Source organism: Phocoena sinus, chromosome 14, assembly GCF_008692025.1.
Source record: "Phocoena sinus isolate mPhoSin1 chromosome 14, mPhoSin1.pri, whole genome shotgun sequence".
NCBI classification, from domain to species: Eukaryota; Metazoa; Chordata; class Mammalia; order Artiodactyla; family Phocoenidae; genus Phocoena; species Phocoena sinus.
Genome location: NC_045776.1, coordinates 41,645,658 through 41,656,196, shown reverse-complemented (window position 1 = coordinate 41,656,196; position 10,539 = coordinate 41,645,658). Strand labels below are relative to the sequence as shown.

At 34.3% G+C, this 10,539-nt stretch overlaps 1 non-coding gene across 1 annotated transcript; it reads left to right on the top strand.

Annotated features, from left to right (window-relative positions):
- Window positions 1–8,744: 8,744 nt before the first annotated feature.
- Window positions 8,745–8,851, top strand: LOC116739389. Its single transcript, XR_004345566.1, has one exon. It is a non-coding gene; the product is annotated as a U6 spliceosomal RNA (small nuclear RNA).
- Window positions 8,852–10,539: the final 1,688 nt, after the last annotated feature.

The window sequence follows — 10,539 nt, the reverse complement described above, 5'->3', positions numbered from 1 at the left end:
CCATTGCCGTGGTAAAAAGAATGCCTGTCCACAACAGGGCTGATACAGAATTCTGGTGCAGGCGTCTGCAGGAGGCAGTTCCCGTTAGGGAAATAGTAGGACTTTGGGTCATCAGATTAGCTGGAGTGCCAAAAGTGGAGACTACAGAAGCCTCAATACATGGCACATTTGCTGAATTTTGAAGCTATGTGGGGTGGGAAGCAAACGAGCTGGAATGGAAACCAGAGATGAATTGTACACGATCTCAGGAAACAAAGACCTTTCACGGGAAGTGACTCCAGCGAATATACCAGAACCACAGTAAACTGATGATCTGAAGCCAATTTTACCATGATGGTATTTTACTGATTTGGGGGAATTGGTGCTATAGACTAAGACTTCTGGCTTAGCAGGACAGAGGGCCTCTGCAGAGGAAGCTGAGTTTTCAGCCAGCACATGGGATAGAGAGAAAAGTAGAAAACTGTGAAGTCACAAATGAAGACATTTTTTAAAAAAACATTTACATAATTCTAAAACACTTCAGTGCAGAAAACTAAAAAGTTAAGCCAAAAATCTCTCAAAGGATCACAGTACTCGTGTCATTCTGCTGAGAGGGCAAAGACTAACTACAGGAAGGGCCCCAATGAACATAAGCATACTCTCATTGAAAAGCTTCAGAAGGCTAAGCCCTAATGACAGAACAAACCAGCGGTAGACTAAGCCTTATTAAAATGTCAACCAAGCACCCAACTCCATCTGCCTAGCATAAAAAAAGGGAAAATATTCTCAGGATGTGATAACATTATCAGAAAGATTCAATAAAATAGTAATAGCTATGCCAAGAAATAAGAGAATATGACCAGGCTAAGGAGGAATAAATAGACAATAATAAAAGAATAAAATGCAGTCCAGATATTGAGGTTATCAAAAACTTTAAAACAATTATAATTAATCCATTCAGGAGAATAGAGAAAAAGTTGTAGAAAACACATGAAAATATTGAGTTTCACCAGATACTTGGACTACACAAGGAAAACATATATAATGGAGATTCTAAAATTTAAAATATAATATCTGAAACTAGAAATTTATCTAATAGGTTTAACAGCAAATCAGAAGTAGCAGATGACAGGATTAGTAAACTGAAGGACAATGGAAACCCAAACCTAAAGCACAAAGAAAGCCTATCAAATGTGTAATAAGAATCCCAGAAGAAAAAAAAAAAAAGAATGGACCAGAAGAAACACTTGGAAAAGTCATAGCTGAGTATCTTCAAAAATCTTTAGGAATCCCTGGAAGGATCTATGAAAAGATAACCTATCCCAGGCATGTCACAGTAAAACTGCTGGACAGCAATGACAAAGAGAAAGTCCTAAAAGCAGTAAGAGGTGAGAAAAGACACATTACCTTCTAAGGAGGGATGATAAGACTAATGATGGAAGCTGGAACGCAGTGCAATGATGCACAGTTAAGGAACTGAAAAGAAAAACTGCCAACCTAGAATTCTTTACCCAGTAAAAATATTCCTTACCTCCATGAAGGTAAAATAAAGAGGTTTTTGGACAAGCAGAAACTGCAAGAATATGTTGCCTGCAAACCTGCACTAAACATATAAAGCAATTAAAATTTTAGAGCTCTGCTATGTAAAAAGCTTGTAAGTCATCAGTCCTGTCCTTACAATAAGACAAAAGCTAAACATACTGAAAACCAAGAATTTTTCTTAGACTCATCAGAGAAATGGGGTCACAGAGTAAACTGCCACCCTGAAATCTGGAGAGAGTCACAGCTGAGATTGGTTTATCTGGAGCAGAAGCTGCTACAGCCACAATCTAATGGGAACACTTAAATGACAATTTTGATGAATTGTTGGAGGCTGAGAGTGCACTAGCTTCAGAGTGAGAAACACTTTGGGTTTTCCCTCTAGGAACCTGGGTTTTCCCTCTAGGAACCCTGCCAAGTTCTAATGGTAAAGCAGAAAAATTCCCACCTGTTTCTGGCAGGAGATGAAGGAAAGTATCCATTTTGAAATATATCCAGAGCATTCTCCTTAAAAAAGAACTACTCTCTAAGAGAAAATACTTTACCAGAGCTTTACCTCACCTTAGGAAACAGAAATTAGCCAATTCCAACCCCCTCTGGTTGTCCTGTCTCATGTTAGGGGTAGGTGGAGAGGGACTGAGAAACATTTTGAACATCATAGCCCCAAAACTCAGTCCCATTAAAAAACCAATTTTAATAAAAAGATTATAACAGGCTTCCTCTCCTCACTTTACCACTACATCAACAAGCCTACAGTATAAGAACAACGAATTGCAGCTGAAAGAACTGCAAGACTCAAATCTGATCAAGAAAGAGTTCTTAGAGAAATACAAAGACAAAAGGGAAGAAGAAAAGGACACTAGAGAAAACTGAAGCCTCTTCACCTACCTGTACAGCAAACATTAAAAACAGCCCAATTTTGAGCCAAATTAACATAAATCCTCACCCTTACGGCCTATTTATCTCAGATCCTATTATCCAATATACCACATCCAGTTTTTAACAAAAAGTTACAGGTATGCCAAAGAGAGGAGAAAATAGTCTGAAGATGTAAAGCAATCATACAAACCATACCCAAATGTGACACAGATTTTGGAAATATTAGACATGGAATTTAAAATATCTATGATTAATATGTTAAGGGCTTTATGGAAAAAGTAGACAACATGCAAGAATAGATGGGTAATTTATGCAGAAATATGGAAACACTGAGTCAAAAGGATATGCTAGAAATTAAAAATGCTGGAAAGAATGAAGAATGCCTTTCACAGGCTCATCAGTAGACTGAATAAGGAGGAAACCAGCAGTGACTTCGAAGATACATCACTAGAAACTTCCCAAAGTTAAATGCATAGAGAAGAGATGATTTAAAAAAGAATATCCAAGAATTATGAGATTGTGGGGTGTTTACAAAAGGTGTAACATACGTGTAAGTGGAATACCAGAAGAAGAAAAGAGACAGAAGAAATATTTGAAGTTATAATGGCTGTGAATTTTTCAAAATTAATGACAGACACCAAACTACAGATCCAGGAATCTCAGAGAATACCAAGCAGGATGACTACCAAAAAATATAAAACTTAGGCATATCATATTCAAACTTCAGAAAACCAAAGACAAAGAAAATCTTGAAAGAAACTGGGAGGAGGTGGGGGTACACCTTACCTACTGAGGAAAAAGGATAAGAATTACATCAGATTTTCTCATCAGAAACAATGAAAGGAGGAAGAGAATGGAGTGATATATTTAAAATGATTGGAAGAAAAAGAGAAATACCAAACTAAAATTCTATATCCTTCAGCAATGAAGAGAAATAATGACTTTCTCAGATAAATGAAAATAAGTGAATTCATTGCAGTAAAACTTCCCTGCAAGAAAGGTTAAAAGAAGTTTCTCTGGGGCTTCCCTGGTGGCGCAGTGGTTGAGAGTCCGCCCGCCGATGCAGGGGACACGGGTTTGTGCCCCAGTCTGGGAAGATCCCACATGCCGTGGAGCGGCTGGGCCCGTGAGCCATGACCGCTGAGCCTGCACGTCAGGAGCCTGTGCTCCGCAACAGGAGAGGCCACAACAAGTGAGAGGCCCATGTACCACAAAAAAGAAAAAAAAAAAAAAAAAGAAGTTTCTCTGAGAGAAGGGAAATTATGTAGGTCAAAAACCCAGATCTGCATAAAGAGAGGAAATGTGTCACAGAAAGAATAAGTGAAAGTAAAATAAAGCCTTTTATTTTTTCCTATTTTTGAATTATCTATTAAATAACTGTTCAAAGTAATAATATTGATAGTAACAATATACTAGGTGATTATAGTTTCTGGATAAGTGAAATGAATGGCAGAAATCTTACAAGGGACGGGAGGGAGGAATTGGGACTACTCTGTTATAGTAGAGTAGTGTATATATGTATAGTATTATAGTATTAAAATGTTCTGGGATCTATTATAAAGTACCTGCACTACTCATGAAGTAGTATGGTGTTATTTGGAAGTGGAATTAGATTAGTTAAAAATGTATATTGCAAAGCTTAGGGCATCATCTAAAAAAATTTTTGGAGTATAGTTGATGTACTAAGAGAGGATAGAAAATGGAAACATGTAAAATACTCAGTTAAAACCAGAGAAGGAAGAAAATGACAGAAAGATTTTAAAAAGAACAGTTATAATGAATAGGAAATGCTTAAAAACATGCTACTTATCAATCCAACTATATCAATGATAACTTTAAATGTGAGTGGCCTAAATTTGCCATTTAAAAACAGAGACTGTCAGAATGGGGCGTGGAAAAGGAAACAAGACCCAATTATGTTGTCTACAAGCCAAAAAGAAAAACCTGCTTTAATATAAAGACACAGGTTAAAAGTAAAGGAATGGAGAAAGATATTACATGCTAACACAATCAAAAGAAAGTTGAAGTAGCTATGTTAATTACACAATGCAGACTTCCAGAACAAGGAAAAATTATTAAGGGTAATGAGAGGTATTACACAATGATAAAGGGGTCAATTCTCCAAGAACACGTAAAAATCTTTAAAGTGTATGCACCTAACAACAGAATGTCAAAATACATAATTAAAAAACTGCTGGAACTGCCAGGAGAAATAGAAAAATCCACTATTACAGTTGGAGACTTCAACACCTCTTTATCAGTACTTCCAACAGTGAAAAAATCAGTAAGGATGTAGTTGAATTGAACAGCCACCATCAATCACTTTGTTCTAATTGACGTTTATAGAATACTTCCATCTGACAACAGCAGAGTACACATTCTCCTCAATCTCAAATGGAATAGACCACATTTCTGGGTTACAAAACACAGCTTGACAAATTTTAATACAATAGTAAATCACTCAAAGAATGTTCATAGACAAACAATGGAATTAAACTGGAGATCAAGAACAGAAAAATAATGGAGAGTAAATAATACTCTTCTAAATAATGTGGGGGTCAAAGAAGTCTCAAGCGAAATTTTAAAATATTTTTAACTAATGAAAGTGAAATACACCTTATCAGAATATGTGGCGTGCAGCAAAAGCAAAGCTTATAGGGAAGCTTATAGCATTGAATGTATATATTAGAGAAGAAAAATATCTAAAATTTAAAAATCTAAGCTTCTATCTTAGGAAATTAGAGAAAGGAAAACAAGTTAAGCCAAAAGACAGCAGAAGAAAAGAAAAATTAGGCAAGAAGTCAATGAAATTGCAAACAGGAAATCAATAGAATCAATGAAACCAAAAGCTGGTTCTTTGAAAATATCAATAAAATGTATTAACCTCTAGCCAGACTAACCAAGAAAGAATTCTTCAGCAGAAGGAAAAGATTCCAAACAGCTACATGGAAACAGAGGAAACAGTGAAAAGCAATGAGTGGTAAATAGGTGGGTCCTTATGAAAGTATATTAACTGCAAAAGATGATAATAATGTGTTGTAGAATTCAAAATACATGCAGAATTGACATGCATGACAATAGTAGGGCAAAAGAGGAAAGGTAGGTAAATAGGATTCAACCATTCTAGGATCTAAGCATTATCAAGGAAATGATAAAATTAATAATTTTATTAGATGCATTAAGCCACATATCTGTTCTCTAAAGTAGAGATCTTTAAAATGACCATTAAAAATAATGAAAGAATGTATAACCAATTAAAGATGGAAAAATAAAATAATTTAACATATTTTATTAATTCAAAGAAAGACAAGAAGGGATAGAAAAGTGAACATAAGGAGATCAGTCACATATAAAGCAAATTGCAAGATGGTAGATATTGACCCAAGTATACCAATAATTAAATTTAAATGGAACAAATATTTCAATAAAAGAGTAAAATTATCAGACTCAATATTAAGAAATAGTATGGTAATTAGAAGTAAATTCTATGACACAGAACGTTTGAACCTAAAGGAATGAGAAGCATTATCAGAATTACTTGGAGATGTTTGGTAATGTTATCTAATCCATTGGTTAGAAATAAAAACCCTAAGTCTATGTGTGCACAATTACATATTTGAAAATGTATCAAACAAAACCTGGCAAAAGTAAATAGTGACCTAAACAAATCTACAATCATATTGGGAGATTTTATTGCATCTCTTTTAATAGCTAATAGGACAACATAAGGAGTCATCCCTCTCAATTCAACTTATACCCAAAAGACAAAACTTGAAACTAGTGAGAAAAGTTTTCCCAAATGAAGAGTGATTATTTGTGGTTTTTCTGGTCTCTAGACCTCTGTAATCAAAGACTGTATCCATTCTCCTCCCTTGGAACATACAGGGCTTTATAACCTGAGATCTGACCTCCCATACTCATTATCTGACAGGATATCTGATAGCCCCAGAGGAAATGTCCTCAAAGAATAAAATAACAATCTATTGCAAGAGAATTATTTGCAAAGAAAAAGAAACACACTGCATAAAAGTCCTTCAGAAATAGAAGCATCAGAACAAAAAAAATCAAAAATTTTAAATTAATCTAATAAAGTATATTAAAATATAAACAAGATATTTTTAATGTGAAGTAGAGTAAGACAACATTAAAGAACAAAAAAATGATTTGAAAATAAGATAGTCAACATAAAGAGCACATGGTTATACAGATTTGAATTGATACAACTAAGGGAAAAAATTAGTAATTGGAAGACCCACTTGAGTAACTATCCAGAAGGAAGAATTAAAAGATAAAGAATAAGAAACATTAAATGTTAAGCTATCTGGAAAGTAGAATTAAAGTAGAATAAAAAAATACAGATAATAGAACCTCAAGGAGATCATAATAGAAATTGAAAGAAGGAAATTTTGTTTTTAAATAATAGAGAAGTATTCCCTGGAATTAAAAAATAAATGAAAAAAAGTCATATTGCAAGCATTCCTAGATTGTTAAAAGTGACAAATTAGTGGGGAAAAAACACCTGGGAATTAAAGAATGTATCAAAGACAACAAGAAACTTCTAAAAGCTTCAGAAAGAAGAGCAGATCAAGGAAATCATCAGATCAGCAACCATTTTTTCAACAACATCCCTGGAAGCAGTATGAAGATGGAAACAATATTTTGAAGATATTGAAGGAAAAAATTTTGGACGTAGATGCTTAGACCCAACCAAAACTAATTCACGTGTTACAGCATGATAAAAAATATTCACATGAATTCAAACCGTAGCTTTTTCCAAAAAAGACTTGCACTGAAAATTGTTTTGGATAATATTTTTTAAATAGCATTTTATATTTTTTTTTTAATATTTTTTTTATGTGAACCATTTTTTAAAGTCTTTATTGAATTTGTTACACTATTGCTTCTGTTTTATGTTTTTAGTTTTTTGGCCAAGAGGCATGTGGGATCTAGCTCCCGACCAGGGATCGAAACCCACACCCCTTGCCTTGGAAGGCAAAGTCTTAATCACTGGACGGCCAGGGAAGTCCCTAAATAGCATTTTAAATAATAACATTTTTATTTTTCAATAAATCTATGAGATGCTACAAGAAATATGAAGAAGAAATTAAATATGTCAGTAAAGTTTATTTTCTTTAAAATCACAGTGAGCATAATAGAAAGAAAATATATACATATTACCCCAGAATTAAAATCTAGATCACATCAAACTAAAAGGAAAGAAGGAGCGTGTGGCAAAGGGATGAGAAAGTTAGTAAGTATACCATCCTGTTTGAAGTGAGAGATAAGAGTTAAAGACAATAAGTAAAAATAAGTTTTTAATTAGACACAGAAAGCATGGAAAGAGAATAAACCAAAATATTAGAATTACATACAAATATACGAAGAATTAATCTGAATGTAAATTTTCTAAACTCACTATTCAAGACACATTTTCAGATTGGATTTAAAAATGAACAAAATCAAGATATATGTTGTTTACAAGAAAAAGATCTAAAGCATAAAGGACATATGAACACCTGAAACTTTTTAGTAAGTGAAAACATTTCTATCAGACAAATAGTAACCAAAACTGGTTTAGGTAAATAACTATTAGAAAAGTGTACTTAAAATCTACTACTGCATACAAACAAGGTATAATCTGTCCTTGGTATGTGCTACTATCTTCCAGCTTTTTGCCTGGAAACATTTTTGACCTGTGACACAGGGAAGTGAAACCAAAACAGCGGCGAGCAGTCTTTACTGAGAGGAGGAGATGAGAAACTCAGAGTTCTGGAGGCAGAAGTAGCTGGAAATCTGCAAGGCAATGTAATGAAGAAGAGAGATCCATGCAGAAAAATGGCTCAGAAATCTTCAAGTCTGTTCAAAGAATAACCAAGACGGTGTAAACTGCATATTCTCACAGTAGCTCACACAGTAGCTGGACACGCGTGCATTCCAATCAGTCAAAATAGAGACTCCTTGGAGAACACCCTAGGAATTCAAAAGAGACCCTTGAAGGGGCATGTATTAGTAAACGGCTGAAATCCAGAGAAAAGCACTATAAATGCACCATAAGTCTGAAAAACAAGCTTTCAATGAAAAAATGGAAAATCTGAATAGCCCAATGTCTCCTTACAAAAATGGAATTTATAAGTAAAAAGACTTTCACAAGGAGATTCCATCCCAGGTGGCTTCAATAGTAAATTCTATGAAATGTTTCATAAGGAATAATACCATTCTAATACAAAATCTTTCAGAAAGTAGAGGAAAGGGGGACACGTGCCAACTCACCTAATGAGAAAGCATTACACTGATACCAAAACCAGAAAGCTATATTACAAAAAAAATTTTTAAGGGAGAAAGTTATAGTGCCCACTTCGATAACACATATGCTAAAATTGGAAAGATACAGAGAAGATTAGCATAGACTCTGCCCGAGGATGACACACAAATTCGTGAAGCGGTCCATATTTTTTCAACTCTACTTCAATAAATTTTTTTTAAAAATAAAAAAAGTTACAAGCCAGTTGCATTCATTTATATTTAAAGGACACTTCCCTGAAACGCTATTTTATAATTGTCTCTTCGTTAAATATCCATATTTGGTGTCATCAGGGCAATGCAACATGCAAAATTATGGTTGAGTGAAGGGCAGGTGAGAAAAGAAGAATCAGTGATTTTAGGAAATGGTATATATGGAAGTTTGTGGCCACGAAATTGATATCTTTAAAATTCTTGTTACCTCTGATGTCCTAATCTTGTAATCCTAAATTAGATTGCTAAGTAATGTACAAGTATCTGCCCTGTTGCCTGAACAGCGTTCAAAGATTCTTTAGAAAGGAGATCTCGTCTCCAAGGACTCTCTTCTGCTCTGCCTTTTACTTAGCTTACAATTGTGTTTTATTTACCTTTCATTTCAACTAGTTTGTTTTTATTCACCAACTTAATAAGCATAGGGATCAGTTCATTTAAAAAATCTCCATTATAATTTTATCTTGAAATATTTATTATAGTTGTTATTGTTAGTTCATTTAGGCACGAGAATTCTGTTCCCCATCTGATTAAATGATTATCTGATCTTCTTGTTAGAACATTGGAGCATCTGCCTCCAATAAAAGTTCCGTGCTGAGTACTTATCACAGTTCCTTAAGGATAAAGTGGAACTTAAGCAAGTCTGAAAGAATAGGTTTAGTATTTTTATGCTTGCCTGCTATTAAGTATTTAATTATGGCAAAATTTGTCTGAAAATTGCTTTTATTATAATATACAACCTAGTTTAAAATTTGTGTGAGAAGTCCCTAAAGCTCTCACCTACCTCAGATTATTGAAGAATGCCACAATTATAGACGGATAGCTCAGGTGACAGCAATACCTCCTTAAAATCAGAAGTAAGAAATCTGATTATTTTTTTTACTCCTTTCTTTCTTCTTCTTTGTATTCCTCCTCCTTTCTTCCAATAAGATAGATGTTTCAAAGTATGCATAGAGATATTCCCATGTATTTAATCCCTACTAAATAGCTTCTTAATGACTTTTCTGGCTCTGAACAACCTCCTAAAAAAATACAGGATTTTGGTCATTCATAGCTGGGCCATCTCTGCAGTGTTATAGTAGTCTAAAAATATACCAGTATTTTTATTAATTTAATTTAATTTTTAAACTATTTAAGCATTAGTAAAAATCAGTTTTTAAATGTTGATTAATTGCACTGATTTTTCAGTACCTCATGTGCAGTGATACTGCTCCTTCAAGTAGAAATCAAGAATATTTCTTTACATAAGAACACATGCCACATCTATTTCTTCTTTGAAAATGCACCCTTAGCTGCCAGCAGAAGTTCCTCAGGGGTTTTAAAAACATCAATCAGTTTCACAGCTGGAGAGAAAATACTTTCTTAGAGAAGTTTTACCTATAAGAAGAATAGGCTTTGTCATTTTCAAAGGCACACAATGAGTTAAATTTAAGAAAGGCCAAGAAATAGCTTTTCACTCACAACTGACTTTATTTGAAGAGAAAAAGAATAGAGTAGGCATAATGACTAAACACTTTACATCCCAGGTACTCTCAGGAAGCACACAGTGAACTGTGGTGATAGCCACCGGACAGGCTGTCTCTGGGGGACACTGCCCCTCCAATCCTGCAGAAAAGCCCTGATATACCAGTG